A 19275-nucleotide genomic window follows, 5' to 3' on the forward strand; every position below is an offset into this window, starting at 1 on the left:
ATAACGTTCAGGGCCTGGTAATGACGATGGAACACTCAAATTGCGTCGAGATTCAATACATCTGCCTCCAGCCGACTTGTCTCCAAGGGTCTGTTGGTGCCTCGGGCACCTTATGGTCGTTCTCCTGTGAGTCTAGATTTTCGAATCCGACGCAAAAATGGTAGTTAATTGTAACGTTCAGGGCCTTCTAATGACGATGGGACACTTAAATTGCGTCGAGATTCAATACATCGACCTCCAGCCGACTTGTCTCCAAGGGTCTGTTGCTGCCTCGGGCACCTTATGGTCGTTCTCCTGTGAGTCTAGATTTTCGAATCCGACGCAAAAATGGTAGTGAATTGTAACGTTCAGGGCCTTCTAATGACGATGGGACACTTAAATTGCGTCGAGATTCAATACATCGGCCTCCAGCCGACTTGTCTCCAAGGGTCTGTTGCTGCCTCGGGCACAATATGATCCTTCTCCTGTGAGTCTAGATTTTCGAATCCGACGCAAAAATGGTAGTGAATTGTAACGTTCAGGGCCTTCTAATGACGATGGGACACTTAAATTGCGTCGAGATTCAATACATCGACCTCCAGCCGACATGTCTCCAAGGGTCTATAGCTGCCTCGGGCACCTTATGGTCGTTCTCCTGTGAGTCTAGATTTTCGAATCCGACGCAAAAATGATAGTTAATTGTAACGTTCAGGGCCTTCTAATGACGATGGGACACTCAAATTGCGTCGAGATTCAATACATCGGCCTCCAGCCGACTTGTCTCCAGGGTCTGTTGCTGCCTCGGGCACCTTATGGTCGTTCTCCTGTGAGTTTAGATTATCGAATCCGACGAAAAAATGATAGTTAATTGTAACGTTTAGGGCCTCCTAATGACGATGGAACACTCAAATTGCGTCGAGATTCAATACATCGGCCTCCAGCCGACTTGTCTCCATGGGGATATTACTGCCTCGGGCACAATATGATCCTTCTCCTGTGAGTCTAGATTTTCGAATCCGACGCAAAAATGATAGTTAATTGTAACGTTCAGGGCCTTCTAATGACGATGGGACACTCAAATTGCGTCGAGATTCAATACATCGGCCTCCAGCCGACTTGTCTCCATGGGGATATTACTGCCTCGGGCACAATATGATCCTTCTCCTGTGAGTCTAGATTTTCGAATCCGACGCGAAAATGTTAGTGAATTGTAACGTTCAGGGCCTTCTAATGACGATGGGACACTCAAATTGCGTCGAGATTCAATACATCGGCCTCCAGCCGACTTGTCTCCATGGGGATATTACTGCCTCGGGCACAATATGATCCTTCTCCTGTGAGTCTAGATTTTCGAATCCGACGCAAAAATGATAGTGAATTGTAACGTTCAGGGCCTTCTAATGACGATGGGACACTCAAATTGCGTCGAGATTCAATACATCGGCCTCCAGCCGACTTGTCTCCATGGGGATATTACTGCCTCAGGCACAATATGATCCTTCTCCTGTGAGTCTAGATTTTCGAATCCGACGCAAAAATGATAGTGAATTGTAACGTTCAGGGCCTTCTAATGACGATGGGGCACTCAAATTGCGTCGAGATTCAATACATCGGCCTCCAGCCGACTTGTCTCCATGGGTATATTACTGCCTCGGGCACAATATGATCCTTCTCCAGTGAGTCTAGATTTTCGATTCCGACGCGAAAATGATAGTGAATTGTAACGTTCAGGGCCTTCTAATGACGATGGAACACTCAAATTGCGTCGAGATTCAATACATCGGCCTCCAGCCGACTTGTCTCCATGGGGATATTACTGCCTCGGGCACAATATGATCCTTCTTCTGTGAGTCTAGACTTTCGAATCCGACGCGAAAATGATAGTGAATTGTAACGTTCAGGGCCTTCTAATGACGATGGGACACTCAAATTGCGTCGAGATTCAATACATCGGCCTCCAGCCGACTTGTCTCCATGGCGATATTACTGCCTCGGGCACAATATGATCCTTCTCCTGTGAGTCTAGATTTTCGAATCCGACGCAAAAATGATAGTGAATTGTAACGTTCAGGGCCTTCTAATGACGATGGGACACCCAAATTGCGTCGAGATTCAATACATCGGGCTCCAGCCGACTTGTCTCCATGGGGATATTACTGCCTCGGGCACAATATGATCCTTCTCCTGTGAGTCTAGATTTTCGAATCCGACGCGAAAATGATAGTGAATTGTAACGTTCAGGGCCTTCTAATGACGATAGAACACTCAAATTGCGTCGAGATTCAATACATCGGCCTCCAGCCGACTTGTCTCCATGGTGATATTACTGCCTCGGGCACAATATGATCCTTCTCCTGTGAGTCTAGATTTTCGAATCCGACGCAAAAATGATAGTGAATTGTAACGTTCAGGGCCTTCTAATGACGATGGGACACTCAAATTGCGTCGAGATTCAATACATCGGCCTCCAGCCGACTTGTCTCCATGGGGATATTACTGCCTCGGGCTCAATATGATCCTTCTCCTGTGAGTCTAGATTTTCGAATCCGACGCAAAAATGATAGTGAATTGTAACGTTCAGGGCCTTCTAATAACGACGGGACACTCAAATTGCGTCGAGATTCAATACATCGGCCTCCAGCCGACTTGTCTCCATGGGGATATTACTGCCTCGGGCACAATATGATCCTTCTCCTGTGAGTCTAGATTTTCGAATCCGACGCGAAAATGATAGTGAATTGTAACGTTCAGGGCCTTCTAATGACGATGGGACACTCAAATTGCGTCGAGATTCAATACATCGGCCTCCAGCCGAGTTGTCTCCATGGGGATATTACTGCCTCGGGCACAATATGATCCTTCTCCTGTGAGTCTAGATTTTCGAATCCGACGCAAAAATGATAGTGAATTGTAACGTTCAGGGCCTTCTAATGACGATGGGACACTCAAATTGCGTCGAGATTCAATACATCGGCCTCCAGCCGACTTGTCTCCATGGGGATATTACTGCCTCGGGCACAATATGATCCTTCTCCTGTGAGTCTAGATTTTCGAATCCGACGCAAAAATGATAGTGAATTGTAACGTTCAGGGCCTTCTAATGACGATGGGACACTCAAATTGCGTCGAGATTCAATACATCGGCCTCCAGCCGACTTGTCTCCATGGGGATATTACTGCCTCGGGCACAATATGATCCTTCTCCTGTGAGTCTAGATTTTCGAATCCGACGCGAAAATGATAGTGAATTGTAACGTTCAGGGCCTTCTAATGTCGATGGAACACTCAAATTGCGTCGAGATTCAATACATCGGCCTCCAGCCGACTTGTCTTCATGGGGATATTACTGCCTCGGGCACAATATGATCCTTCTCCTGTGAGTCTAGATTTTCGAATCCGACGCAAAAATGATAGTGAATTGTAACGTTCAGGGCCTTCTAATGACGATGCGACACTCAAATTGCGTCGAGATTCAATACATCGGCCTCCAGCCGACTTGTCTCCATGGGGATATTACTGCCTCGGGCACAATATGATCCTTCTCCTGTGAGTCTAGATTTTCGAATCCGACGCGAAAATGATAGTGAATTGTAACGTTCAGGGCCTTCTAATGACGATGGGACACTCAAATTGCGTCGAGATTCAATACATCGGCCTCCAGCCGACTTGTCTCCATGGGGATATTACTGCCTCGGGCACAATATGATCCTTCTCCTGTGAGTCTAGATTTTCGAATCCGACGCAAAAATGATAGTGAATTGTAACGTTCAGGGCCTTCTAATGACGATGGGACACTCAAATTGCGTCGAGATTCAATACATCGGCCTCCAGCCGACTTGTCTCCATGGGGATATTACTGCCTCGGGCACAATATGATCCTTCTCCTGTGAGTCTAGATTTTCGAATCCGACGCAAAAATGATAGTGAATTGTAACGTTCAGGGCCTTCTAATGACGATGGGACACTCAAATTGCGTCGAGATTCAATACATCGGCCTCCAGCCGACTTGTCTCCATGGGGATATTACTGCCTCGGGCACAATATGATCCTTCTCCTGTGAGTCTAGATTTTCGAATCCGACGCGAAAATGATAGTGAATTGTAACGTTCAGGGCCTTCTAATGTCGATGGAACACTCAAATTGCGTCGAGATTCAATACATCGGCCTCCAGCCGACTTGTCTTCATGGGGATATTACTGCCTCGGGCACAATATGATCCTTCTCCTGTGAGTCTAGATTTTCGAATCCGACGCAAAAATGATAGTGAATTGTAACGTTCAGGGCCTTCTAATGACGATGGGACACTCAAATTGCGTCGAGATTCAATACATCGGCCTCCAGCCGACTTGTCTCCATGGGGATATTACTGCTTCGGGCACAATATGATCCTTCTCCTGTGAGTCTAGATTTTCGAATCCGACGCGAAAATGATAGTGAATTGTAACGTTCAGGGCCTTCTAATGACGATGGGACACTCAAATTGCGTCGAGATTCAATACATCGGCCTCCAGCCGACTTGTCTCCATGGGGATATTACTGCCTCGGGCACAATATGATCCTTCTCCTGTGAGTCTAGATTTTCGAATCCGACGCGAAAATGATAGTGAATTGTAACGTTCAGGGCCTTCTAATGACGATGGAACACTCAAATTGCGTCGAGATTCAATACATCGGCCTCCAGCCGACTTGTCTCCATGGGGATAACACTGCCTCGGGCACAATATGATCCTTCTCCTGTGAGTCTAGATTTTCGAATCCGACGCGAAAATGATAGTGAATTGTAACGTTCAGGGCCTTCTAATGACGATGGGACACTCAAATTGCGTCGAGATTCGATACATCGGCCTCCAGCCGACTTGTCTCCATGGGGATATTACTGCATCGGGCACAATATGATCCTTCTCCTGTGAGTCTAGATTTTCGAATCCGACGCAAAAATGATAGTGAATTGTAACGTTCAGGGCCTTCTAATGACGATGGGACACTCAAATTGCGTCGAGATTCAATACATCGGCCTCCAGCCGACTTGTCTCCATGGGGATATTACTGCCTCGGGCACAATATGATCCTTCTCCTGTGAGTCTAGATTTTCGAATCCGACGCGAAAATGATAGTGAATTGTAACGTTCAGGGCCTTCTAATGACGATGGAACACTCAAATTGCGTCGAGATTCAATACATCGGCCTCCAGCCGACTTGTCTCCATGGGGATATTACTGCCTCGGGCACAATATGATCCTTCTCCTGTGAGTCTAGATTTTCGAATCCGACGCAAAAATGATAGTGAATTGTAACGTTCAGGGCCTTCTAATGACGATGGGACACTCAAATTGCGTCGAGATTCAATACATCGGCCTCCAGCCGACTTGTCTCCATGGGGATATTACTGCCTCGGGCACAATATGATCCTTCTCCTGTGAGTCTAGATTTTCGAATCCGACGCGAAAATGATAGTGAATTGTAACGTTCAGGGCCTTCTAATGACGATGGGACACTCAAATTGCGTCGAGATTCAATACATCGGCCTCCAGCCGACTTGTCTCCATGGGATATTACTGCCTCGGGCACAATATGATCCTTCTGCTGTGAGTCTAGATTTTCGAATCCGACGCAAAAATGATAGTGAATTGTAACGTTCAGGGCCTTCTAATGACGATGGGACACTCAAATTGCGTCGAGATTCAATACATCGGCCTCCAGCCGACTTGTCTCCATGGGGATATTACTGCCTCGGTCACAATATGATCCTTCTCCTTTGAGTCTAGATTTTCGAATCCGACGCGAAAATGATAGTGAATTGTAACGTTCAGGGCCTTCTAATGACGATGGAACACTCAAATTGCGTCGAGATTCAATACATCGGCCTCCAGCCGACTTGTCTCCATGGGGATATTACTGCCTCGGGCACAATATGATCCTTCTCCTGTGAGTCTAGATTTTCGAATCCGACGCAAAAATGATAGTGAATTGTAACGTTCAGGGCCTTCTAATGACGATGGGACACTCAAATTGCGTCGAGATTCAATACATCGGCCTCCAGCCGACTTGTATCCAAGGGGATATTGCAGTCTCGGGCACTATATGATCCTTCTCCTGTGAGTCTAGATTTTCGAATTCGACGCAAAAATGATAGTGAATAGTAACGTTCTAAGCCTCCTAATGACGATAGAAGACTCAAATTGCGTCGAGATTCAATACTTCGTCCTCCAGCCGACTTGTCTCCAAGGGGCTATTGCTGCCTCGGGCACCACATGGTCCTTCTCCTGTGAGTCTAGATTTTCGAATCCGACGCAAGAATGATAGTTAATTGTAACATTCCGGGCATCCTAATGACGATGGAACACTCATTTTGCGTCGAGATTTAATACATCGGTCTAAAGCCGACTTGTCTCCAAGGGTCTATTGCTGCCTCGGGCACCTTATGGTCGTTCTCCTGTGAGTCTAGATTTTCGAATCCGACGCAAAAATGATAGTGAATTGTAACGTTCAGGGCCTTCTAATGACGATGGGACACTCAAATTGCGTCGAGATTCAATACATCGGCCTCCAGCCGACTTGTCTCCATGGGGATATTACTGCCTCGGGCACAATATGATCCTTCTCCTGTGAGTCTAGATTTTCGAATCCGACGCAAAAATGATAGTGAATTGTAACGTTCAGGGCCTTCTAATGACGATGGGACACTCAAATTGCGTCGAGATTCAATACATCGGCCTCCAGCCGACTTGTCTCCATGGGGATATTACTGCCTCGGGCACAATATGATCCTTCTCCTGTGAGTCTAGATTTTCGAATCCGACGCAAAAATGATAGTGAATTGTAACGTTCAGGGCCTTCTAATGACGATGGGACACTCAAATTGCGTCGAGATTCAATACATCGGCCTCCAGCCGACTTGTCTCCATGGGGATATTACTGCCTCGGGCACAATATGATCCTTCTCCTGTGAGTCTAGATTTTCGAATCCGACGCGAAAATGATAGTGAATTGTAACGTTCAGGGCCTTCTAATGACGATGCAACACTCAAATTGCGTCGAGATTCAATACATCGGCCTCCAGCCGACTTGTCTCCATGGGGATATTACTGCCTCGGGCACAATATGATCCTTCTCCTGTGAGTCTAGATTTTCGAATCCGACGCAAAAATGATAGTGAATTGTAACGTTCAGGGCCTTCTAATGACGATGGGACACTCAAATTGCGTCGAGATTCAATACATCGGCCTCCAGCCGACTTGTCTCCATGGGGATCTTACTGCCTCGGGCACAATATGATCCTTCTCCTGTGAGTCTAGATTTTCGAATCCGACGCAAAAATGATAGTGAATTGTAACGTTCAGGGCCTTCTAATGACGATGGAACACTCAAATTGCGTCGAGATTCAATACATCGGCCTCCAGCCGACTTGTCTCCAAGGGTCTGTTGCTGCCTCGGGCACCTTATGGTCGTTCTCCTGTGAGTCTAGATTTTCGAATCCGACGCAAAAATGATAGTGAATTGTAACGTTTAGGGCCTCCTAATGACGATGAAACACTCAAATTGCGTCGAGATTCAATACATCGGCCTCCAGCCGACTTGTCTCCATGGGGATATTACTGCCTCGGGCACAATATGATCCTACTCCTGTGAGTCTAGATTTTCGAATCCGACGCTAAAATGATAGTGAATTGTAACGTTCAGGGCCTTCTAATGACGATGGGACACTCAAATTGCGTCGAGATTCAATACATCGGCCTCTAGCCGACTTGTCTCCAAGGGTCTATAGCTGCCTCGGGCACCTTATGGTCGTTCTCCTGTGAGTCTAGATTTTCGAATCCGACGCAAAAATGGTAGTTAATTGTAACGTTCAGGGCCTTCTAATGACGATGGGACACTGAAATTGCGTCGAGATTCAATACATCGGCCTCCAGCCGACTTGTCTCCAGGGTCTGTTGCTGCCTCGGGCACCTTATGGTCGTTCTCCTGTGAGTTTAGATTATCGAATCCGACGAAAAAATGATAGTTAATTGTAACGTTTAGGGCCTCCTAATGACGATGGAACACTCAAATTGCGTCGAGATTCAATACATCGGCCTCCAGCCGACTTGTCTCCATGGGGATATTACTGCCTCGGGCACAATATGATCCTTCTCCTGTGAGTCTAGATTTTCGAATCCGACGCGAAAATGATAGTGAATTGTAACGTTCAGGGCCTTCTAATGACGATGGGACACTCAAATTGCGTCGAGATTCAATACATCGTCCTCCAGCCGACTTGTCTCCAAGGGTCTGTTGATGCCTCGGGCACAATATGATCCTTCTCCTGTGAGGCTAGATTTTCGAATCCGACGCAAAAATGATAGTGAATTGTAACGTTCAGGGCCTTCTAATGACGATGGGACACTCAAATTGCGTCGAGATTCAATACATCGGCCTCCAGCCGACTTGTCTCCAAGGGTCTGTTGCTGCCTCGGGCACCTTATGGTCGTTCTCCTGTGAGTCTAGATTTTCGAATCCGACGCAAAAATGATAGTGAATTGTAACGTTTAGGGCCTCCTAATGACGATGGAACACTCAAATTGCGTCGAGATTCAATACATCGGCCTCCAGCCGACTTGTCTCCATGGTGATATTACTGCCTCGGGCACAATATGATCCTTCTCCTGTGAGTCTAGATTTTCGAATCCGACGCAAAAATGATAGTGAATTGTAACGTTCAGGGCCTGGTAATGACGTTGGGACACTCAAATTGCGTCGAGATTCAATACATCGGCCTCCAGCCGACTTGTCTCCAGGGTCTGTTGCTGCCTCGGGCACCTTATGGTGGTTCTCCTGTGAGTTTAGATTATCGAATCCGACGAAAAAATGATAGTTAATTGTAACGTTTAGGGCCTCCTAATGACGATGGAACACTCAAATTGCGTCGAGATTCAATACATCGGCCTCCAGCCGACTTGTCTCCAAGGGTCTGTTGCTGCCTCGGGCACCTTATGGTCGTTCTCCTGTGAGTCTAGATTTTCGAATCCGACGCGAAAATGATAGTGAATTGTAACGTTCAGGGCCTTCTAATGACGATGGGACACTCAAATTGCGTCGAGATTCAATACATCGGCCTCCAGCCGACTTGTCTCCAAGGGTCTGTTGCTGCCTCGGGCACCTTATGGTCGTTCTCCTGTGAGTCTAGATTTTCGAATCCGACGAAAAATGATAGTGAATTGTAACGTTTAGGGCCTCCTAATGACGATGGAACACTCAAATTGCGTCGAGATTCAATACATCGGCCTCCAGCCGACTTGTCTCCATGGTGATATTACTGCCTCGGGCACAATATGATCCTTCTCCTGTGAGTCTAGATTTTCGAATCCGACGCAAAAATGATAGTGAATTGTAACGTTCAGGGCCTGGTAATGACGTTGGGACACTCAAATTGCGTCGAGATTCAATACATCGGCCTCCAGCCGACTTGTCTCCAGGGTCTGTTGCTGCCTCGGGCACCTTATGGTGGTTCTCCTGTGAGTTTAGATTATCGAATCCGACGAAAAAATGATAGTTAATTGTAACGTTTAGAGCCTCCTAATGACGATGGAACACTCAAATTGCGTCGAGATTCAATACATCGGCCTCCAGCCGACTTGTCTCCATGGGGATATTACTGCCTCGGGCACAATATGATCCTTCTCCTGTGAGTCTAGATTTTCGAATCCGACGCAAAAATGATAGTGAATTGTAACGTTCAGGGCCTTCTAATGACGATGGGACACTCAAATTGCGTCGAGATTCAATACATCGGCCTCCAGCCGACTTGTCTCCAGGGTCTGTTGCTGCCTCGGGCACCTTATGGTCGTTCTCCTGTGAGTTTAGATTATCAAATCCGACGAAAAAATGATAGTTAATTGTAACGTTTAGGACCTCCTAATGACGATGGAACACTCAAATTGTGTCGAGATTCAATACATCGGCCTCCAGCCGACTTGTCTCCAGGGTCTGTTGCTGCCTCGGGCACCTTATGGTGGTTCTTCTGTGAGTTTAGATTATCGAATCCGACGAAAAAATGATAGTTAATTGTAACGTTTAGGGCCTCCTAATGACGATGGAACACTCAAATTGCGTCGAGATTCAATACATCGGCCTCCAGCCGACTTGTCTCCATGGGGATATTACTGCCTCGGGCACAATATGATCCTTCTCCTGTGAGTCTAGATTTTCGAATCCGACGCAAAAATGATAGTGAATTGTAACGTTCAGGGCCTTCTAATGACGATGGGACACTCAAATTGCGTCGAGATTCAATACATCGGCCTCCAGCCGACTTGTCTCCAGGGTCTGTTGCTGCCTCGGGCACCTTATGGTCGTTCTCCTGTGAGTTTAGATTATCGAATCCGACGAAAAAATGATAGTTAATTGTAACGTTTAGGGCCTGCTAATGACGATGGAACACTGAAATTGCGTCGAGATTCAATACATCGGCCTCCAGCCGACTTGTCTCCATGGGGATATTACTGCCTCGGGCACAATATGATCCTTCTCCTGTGAGTCTAGATTTTCGAATCCGACGCGAAAATGATAGTGAATTGTAACGTTCAGGGCCTTCTAATGACGATGGGACACTCAAATTGCGTCGAGATTCAATACATCGGCCTCCAGCCGACTTGTCTCCAAGGGTCTGTTGCTGCCTCGGGCACCTTATGGTCGTTCTCCTGTGAGTCTAGATTTTCGAATCCGACGCAAAAATGATAGTGAATTGTAACGTTTAGGGCCTCCTAATGACGATGGAACACTCAAATTGCGTCGAGATTCAATACATCGGCCTCCAGCCGACTTGTCTCCATGGTGATATTACTGCCTCGGGCACAATATGATCCTTCTCCTGTGAGTCTAGATTTTCGAATCCGACGCAAAAATGATAGTGAATTGTAACGTTCAGGGCCTGGTAATGACGATGGGACACTCAAATTGCGTCGAGATTCAATACATCGGCCTCCAGCCGACTTGTCTCCAAGGGTCTGTTGCTGCCTCGGGCACCTTATGGTCGTTCTCCTGTGAGTCTAGATTTTCGAATCCGACGCAAAAATGATAGTGAATTGTAACGTTCAGGGCCTGGTAATGACGATGGGACACTCAAATTGCGTCGAGATTCAATACATCGGCCTCCAGCCAACTTGTCTCCAAGGGTCTGTTGCTGCCTCGGGCACCTTATGGTCGTTCTCCTGTGAGTCTAGATTTTCGAATCCGACGCAAAAATGATAGTGAATTGTAACGTTTAGGGCCTCCTAATGACGATGGAACACTCAAATTGCGTCGAGATTCAATACATCGGCCTCCAGCCGACTTGTCTCCATGGGGATATTACTGCCTCGGGCACAATATGATCCTTCTCCTGTGAGTCTAGATTTTCGAATCCGACGCTAAAATGATAGTGAATTGTAACGTTCAGGGCCTGGTAATGACGATGGGACCCTCAAATTGCGTCGAGATTCAAAACATCGGCCTCCAGCCGACTTGTCTCCAGGGTCTGTTGCTGCCTCGGGCACCTTATGGTCGTTCTCCTGTGAGTTTAGATTATCGAATCCGACGAAAAAATGATAGTTAATTGTAACGTTTAGGGCCTCCTAATGACGATGGGACACTCACATTGCGTCGAGATTCAATACATCGGCCTCCAGCCGACTTGTCTCCAGGGTCTGTTGCTGCCTCGCGCACCTTATGGTCGTTCTCCTGTGAGTTTAGATTATCGAATCCGACGAAAAAATGATAGTTAATTGTAACGTTTAGGGCCTCCTAATGACGATGGAACACTCAAATTGCGTCGAGATTCAATACATCGGCCTCCAGCCGACTTGTCTCCATGGGGATATTACTGCCTCGGGCACAATATGATCCTTCTCCTGTGAGTCTAGATTTTCGAATCCGACGCAAAAATGATAGTGAATTGTAACGTTCAGGGCCTGGTAATGACGATGGGACACTCAAATTGCGTCGAGATTCAATACATCGGCCTCCAGCCGACTTGTCTCCAGGGTCTGTTGCTGCCTCGGGCACCTTATGGTCGTTCTCCTGTGAGTTTAGATTATCGAATCCGACGAAAAAATGATAGTTAATTGTAACGTTTAGGGCCTCCTAATGACGATGGAACACTCAAATTGCGTCGAGATTCAATACATCGGCCTCCAGCCGACTTGTCTCCATGGGGATATTACTGCCTCGGGCACAATATGATCCTTCTCCTGTGAGTCTAGATTTTCGAATCCGACGCAAAAATGATAGTGAATTGTAACGTTCAGGGCCTGGTAATGACGATGGGACACACAAATAGCGTCGAGATTCAATACATCGGCCTCCAGCCGACTTGTCTCCAAGGGTCTGTTGCTGCCTCGGGCACCTTATGGTCGTTCTCCTGTGAGTTTAGATTATCGAATCCGACGAAAAAATGATAGTTAATTGTAACGTTTAGGGCCTCCTAATGACGATGGAACACTCAAATTGCGTCGAGATTCAATACATCGGCCTCCAGCCGACTTGTCTCCATGGGGATATTACTGCCTCGGGCACAATATGATCCTTCTCCTGTGAGTCTAGATTTTCGAATCCGACGCAAAAATGATAGTGAATTGTAACGTTCAGGGCCTGGTAATGACGATGGGACACTCAAATTGCGTCGAGATTCAATACATCGGCCTCCAGCCGACTTGTCTCCAGGGTCTGTTGCTGCCTCGGGCACCTTATGGTCGTTCTCCTGTGAGTTTAGATTATCGAATCCGACGAAAAAATGATAGTTAATTGTAACGTTTAGAGCCTCCTAATGACGATGGAACACTCAAATTGCGTCGAGATTCAATACATCGGCCTCCAGCCGACTTGTCTCCATGGGGATATTACTGCCTCGGGCACAATATGATCCTTCTCCTGTGAGTCTAGATTTTCGAATCCGACGCAAAAATGATAGTGAATTGTAACGTTCAGGGCCTGGTAATGACGATGGGACACTCAAATAGCGTCGAGATTCAATACATCGGCCTCCAGCCGACTTGTCTCCAAGGGTCTGTTGCTGCCTCGGGCACAATATGATCCTTCTCCTGTGAGTCTAGATTTTCGAATCCGACGCAAAAATGATAGTGAATTGTAACGTTCAGGGCCTGGTAATGACGATGGGACACTCAAATTGCGTCGAGATTCAATACATCGGCCTCCAGCCGACTTGTCTCCAAGGGTCTGTTGCTGCCTCGGGCACCTTATGGTTGTTCTCCTGTGAGTCTAGATTTTCGAATCCGACGCAAAAATGATAGTGAATTGTAACGTTTAGGGCCTCCTAATGACGATGGAACACTCAAATTGCGTCGAGATTCAATACATCGGCCTCCAGCCGACTTGTCTCCAAGGGTCTGTTGCTGCCTCGGGCACAATATGATCCTTCTCCTGTGAGTCTAGATTTTCGAATCCGACGCAAAAATGATAGTGAATTGTAACGTTCAGGGCCTGGTAATGACGATGGGACACTCACATTGCGTCGAGATTCAATACATCGGCCTCCAGCCGACTTGTCTCCAGGGTCTGTTGCTGCCTCGGGCACCTTATGGTCGTTCTCCTGTGAGTTTAGATTATCGAATCCGACGAAAAAATGATAGTTAATTGTAACGTTTAGGGCCTCCTAATGACGATGGAACACTCAAATTGCGTCGAGATTCAATACATCGGCCTCCAGCCGACTTGTCTCCATGGGGATATTACTGCCTCGGGCACAATATGATCCTTCTCCTGTGAGTCTAGATTTTCGAATCCGACGCAAAAATGATAGTGAATTGTAACGTTCAGGGCCTGGTAATGACGATGGGACACTCAAATAGCGTCGAGATTCAATACATCGGCCTCCAGCCGACTTGTCTCCAAGGGTCTGTTGCTGCCTCGGGCACAATATGATCCTTCTCCTGTGAGTCTAGATTTTCGAATCCGACGCAAAAATGATAGTGAATTGTAACGTTCAGGGCCTGGTAATGACGATGGGACACTCACATTGCGTCGAGATTCAATACATCGGCCTCCAGCCGACTTGTCTCCAGGGTCTGTTGCTGCCTCGGGCACCTTATGGTCGTTCTCCTGTGAGTTTAGATTATCGAATCCGACGAAAAAATGATAGTTAATTGTAACGTTTAGGGCCTCCTAATGACGATGGAACACTCAAATTGCGTCGAGATTCAATACATCGGCCTCCAGCCGACTTGTCTCCATGGGGATATTACTGCCTCGGGCACAATATGATCCTTCTCCTGTGAGTCTAGATTTTCGAATCCGACGCAAAAATGATAGTGAATTGTAACGTTCAGGGCCTGGTAATGACGATGGGACACTCAAATTGCGTCGAGATTCAATACATCGGTCTCCAGCCGACTTGTCTCCAGGGTCTGTTGCTGCCTCGGGCACCTTATGGTCGTTCTCCTGTGAGTTTAGATTATCGAATCCGACGAAAAAATGATAGTTAATTGTAACGTTTAGGGCCTCCTAATGACGATGGAACACTCAAATTGCGTCGAGATTCAATACATCGGCCTCCAGCCGACTTGTCTCCATGGGGATATTACTGCCTCGGGCACAATATGATCCTTCTCCTGTGAGTCTAGATTTTCGAATCCGACGCAAAAATGATAGTGAATTGTAACGTTCAGGGCCTGGTAATGACGATGGGACACTCAAATAGCGTCGAGATTCAATACATCGGCCTCCAGCCGACTTGTCTCCAAGGGTCTGTTGCTGCCTCGGGCACAATATGATCCTTCTCCTGTGAGTCTAGATTTTCGAATCCGACGCAAAAATGATAGTGAATTGTAACGTTCAGGGCCTGGTAATGACGATGGGACACTCAAATTGCGTCGAGATTCAATACATCGGCCTCCAGCCGACTTGACTCCAAGGGTCTGTTGCTGCCTCGGGCACCTTATGGTCGTTCTCCTGTGAGTCTAGATTTTCGAATCCGACGCAAAAATGATAGTGAATTGTAACGTTTAGGGCCTCCTAATGACGATGGAACACTCAAATTGCGTCGAGATTCAATACATCGGCCTCCAGCCGACTTGTCTCCAAGGGTCTGTTGCTGCCTCGGGCACAATATGATCCTTCTCCTGTGAGTCTAGATTTTCGAATCCGACGCAAAAATGATAGTGAATTGTAACGTTAAGGGCCCGGTAATGACGATGGGACACTCAAATTGCGTCGAGATTCAATAAATCGGCCTCCAGCCGACTTGTCTCCAGGGTCTGTTGCTGCCTCGGTCACCTTATGGTGGTTCTCCTGTGAGTTTAGATTATCGAATCCGACGAAAAAATGATAGTTAATTGTAACGTTTAAGTCCTCCTAATGACGATGGAACACTCAAATAGCGTCGCGATTCAATACATCGACCTCCAGCCGACTTGTCTCCACGGGTCTGTTGCTGCCTCGGGCACAATATGATCCTTCTCCTGTGAGTCTAGATTTTCGAATCCGACGCAAAAATGATAGTGAATTGTAACGTTCAGGGCCTGGTAATGACGATGGGACACTCAAATTGCGTCGAGATTCAATACATCGGCCTCCAGCCGACTTGTCTCCATGGGGATATTACTGCCTCGGGCACAATATGATCCTTCTCCTGTGAGTCTAGATTTTCGAATCCGACGCAAAAATGATAGTGAATTGTAACGTTCAGGGCCTGGTAATGACGATGGGACACTCAAATTGCGTCGAGATTCAATACATCGGCCTCCAGCCGACTTGTCTCCAGGGTCTGTTGCTGCCTCGGGCACCTTATGGTGGTTCTCCTGTGAGTTTAGATTATCGAATCCGACGAAAAAATGATAGTTAATTGTAACGTTTAAGGCCTCCTAATGACGATGGAACACTCAAATAGCGTCGCGATTCAATACATCGGCCTCCAGCCGACTTGTCTCCAAGGGTCTGTTGCTGCCTCGGGCACCTTATGGTCGTTCTCCTGTGAGTCTAGATTTTCGAATCCGACGCAAAAATGATAGTGAATTGTAACGTTTAGGGCCTCCTAATGACGATGGAACACTCAAATTGCGTCGAGATTCAATACATCGGCCTCCAGCCGACTTGTCTCCATGGGGATATTACTGCCTCGGGCACAATATGATCCGTCTCCTGTGAGTCTAGATTTTCGAATCCGACGCAAAAATGATAGTGAATTGTAACGTTCAGGGCCTGGTAATGACGATGGGACACTCACATTGCGTCGAGATTCAATACATCGGCCTCCAGCCGACTTGTCTCCAGGGTCTGTTGCTGCCTCGGGCACCTTATGGTCGTTCTCCTGTGAGTTTAGATTATCGAATCCGACGAAAAAATGATAGTTAATTGTAACGTTTAGGGCCTCCTAATGACGATGGAACACTCAAATTGCGTCGAGATTCAATACATCGGCCTCCAGCCGACTTGTCTCCATGGGGATATTACTGCCTCGGGCACAATATGATCCTTCTCCTGTGAGTCTAGATTTTCGAATCCGACGCAAAAATGATAGTGAATTGTAACGTTCAGGGCCTTCTAATGACGATGGGACACTCAAATTGCGTCGAGATTCAATACATCGGCCTCCAGCCGACTTGTCTCCAAGGGTCTGTTGCTGCCTCGGGCACAATATGATCCTTCTCCTGTGAGCCTAGATTTTCGAATCCGACGCAAAAATGATAGTGAATTGCAACGTTCAGGGCCTGGTAATGACGATGGGACACTCAAATTGCGTCGAGATTCAATACATCGGCCTCCAGCCGACTTGTCTCCAAGGGTCTGTTGCTGCCTCGGGCACCTTATGGTCGTTCTCCTGTGAGTCTAGATTTTCGAATCCGACGCAAAAATGATAGTTAATTGTAACGTTCATGGCCTTGTAATGACGATGGAACACTCAAATTGCGTCGAGATTCAATACTTCGGCCTCCAGCCGACTTGTCTCCAAGGGTCTGTTGCTGCCTCGGGCACAATATGATCCTTCTCCTGTGAGTCTAGATTTTCGAAACCGACGCTAAAATGATAGTGAATTGTAACGTTCAGGGCCTTCTAATGACGATGGGAGACTCAAATTGCGTCGAGATTCAATACATCGACCTCCAGCCGACTTGTCTCCAAGGGTCTATAGCTGCCTCGGGCACCTTATAGTCGTTCTCCTGTGAGTCTAGATTTTCGAATCCGACGCAAAAATGGTAGTTAATTGTAACGTTCAGGGCCTTCTAATGACGATGGGACACTCAAATTGCGTCGAGATTCAATACATCGGCCTCCAGCCGACTTGTCTGCAGGGTCTATTGCTGCCTCTGGCACCTTATGGTCGTTCTCCTGTGAGTTTAGGTTATCGAATCCGACGAAAAAATGATAGTTAATTGTAACGTTTAGGGCCTCCTAATGACGATGGAACACTCAAATTGCGTCGAGATTCAATACATCGGCCTCCAGCCGACTTGTCTCCATGGGGATATTACTGCCTCGGGCACAATATGATCCTTCTCCTGTGAGTCTAGATTTTCGAATCCGACGCAAAAATGATAGTTAATTGTAACGTTCAGGGCCTGGTAATGACGATGGGACACTCAAATTGCGTCGAGATTCAATACATCGGCCTCCAGCCGACTTGTCTCCAGGGTCTGTTGCTGCCTCGGGCACCTTATGGTCGTTCTCCTGTGAGTTTAGATTATCGAATCCGACGAAAAAATGATAGTTAATTGTAACGTTTAGGGCCTCCTAATGACGATGGAACACTCAAATTGCGTCGAGATTCAATACATCGGCCTCCAGCCGACTTGTCTCCAAGGGGATATTACTGCCTCGGGCACAATATGATCCTTCTCCTGTGAGTCTAGATTTTCGAATCCGACGCTAAAATGATAGTGAATTGTAACGTTCAGGGCCTTCTAATGACGATGGGACACTCAAATTGCGTCGAGATGCAATACATCGACCTCCAGCCGACTTGTCTCCAAGGGTCTATAGCTGCCTCGGCCGCCTTATGGTCGTTCTCCTGTGAGTCTAGATTTTCGAATCCGACGCAAAAATGGTAGTTAATTGTAACGTTCAGGGCCTTCTAATGACGATGGGACACTCAAATTGCGTCGAGATTCAATACATCGACCTCCAGCCGACTTGTCTCCAAGGGTCTGTTGCTGCCTCGGGCACCTTATGGTCGTTCTCCTGTGAGTCTAGATTTTCGAATCCGACGCAAAAATGATAGTTAATTGTAACGTTCATGGCCTTGTAATGACGATGGAACACTCAAATTGCGTCGAGATTCAATACTTCGGCCTCCAGCCGACTTGTCTCCAAGGGTCTGTTGCTGCCTCGGGCACAATATGATCCTTCTCCTGTGAGTCTAGATTTTCGAAACCGACGCTAAAATGATAGTGAATTGTAACGTTCAGGGCCTTCTAATGACGATGGGTCACTCAAATTGCGTCGAGATTCAATACATCGACCTCCAGCCGACTTGTCTCCAAGGGTCTATAGCTGCCTCGGGCACCTTATGGTCGTTCTCCTGTGAGTCTAGATTTTCGAATCCGATGCAAAAATGATAGTTAACTGTAACGTTCAGGGCCTTGTAATGACGATGGAACACTCAAATTGCGTCGAGATTCAATACATCGGCCTCCAGCCGACTTGTCTCCAGGGTCTGTTGCTGCCTCGGGCACCTTATGGTCGTTCTCCTGTGAGTTTAGATTATCGAATCCGACGAAAAAATGATAGTTAATTGTAACGTTTAGGGCCTCCTAATGACGATGGAACACTCAAATTGCGTCGAGATTCAATACATCGGCCTCCAGCCGGCTTGTCTCCAAGGGTCTACTGCTGCCGCGGGCACCTTATGGTCGTTCTCCTGTGAGTCTAGTTTTCGAATCCGACGCATAAATGATAGTTAATTGTAACGTTCAGGGCCTTCTAATGACGAGGGAACACTCAAATTTCGTCGAGATTCAATACATCGTCCTCCAGCCGACTTGTCTCCGAGGGTCTATAGCTGTCTCGGGCACCTTATGGTCGTTCTCCTGTGAGTCTAGATTTTCGAATCCGACGCAAAAATGATAATTAATTGTAACGTTCAGGGCCTTGTAATGACGATGGAACACTCAAATTGCGTCGAGATTCAATACATCGGCCTCCAGCCGACTTGACTCCAAGGGTCTGTTGCTGCCTCGGGCACAATATGATCCTTCTCCTGTGAGTCTAGATTTTCGAATCCGACGCAAAAATGATAGTGAATTGTAACGTTCAGGGCCTTCTAATGACGATGGGACACTCAAATTGCGTCGAGATTCAATACATCGACCTCCAGCCGACTTGTCTCCAAGG

This window comes from Schistocerca serialis, chromosome 11 (assembly GCF_023864345.2).
Source record: "Schistocerca serialis cubense isolate TAMUIC-IGC-003099 chromosome 11, iqSchSeri2.2, whole genome shotgun sequence".
NCBI classification, from domain to species: Eukaryota; Metazoa; Arthropoda; class Insecta; order Orthoptera; family Acrididae; genus Schistocerca; species Schistocerca serialis.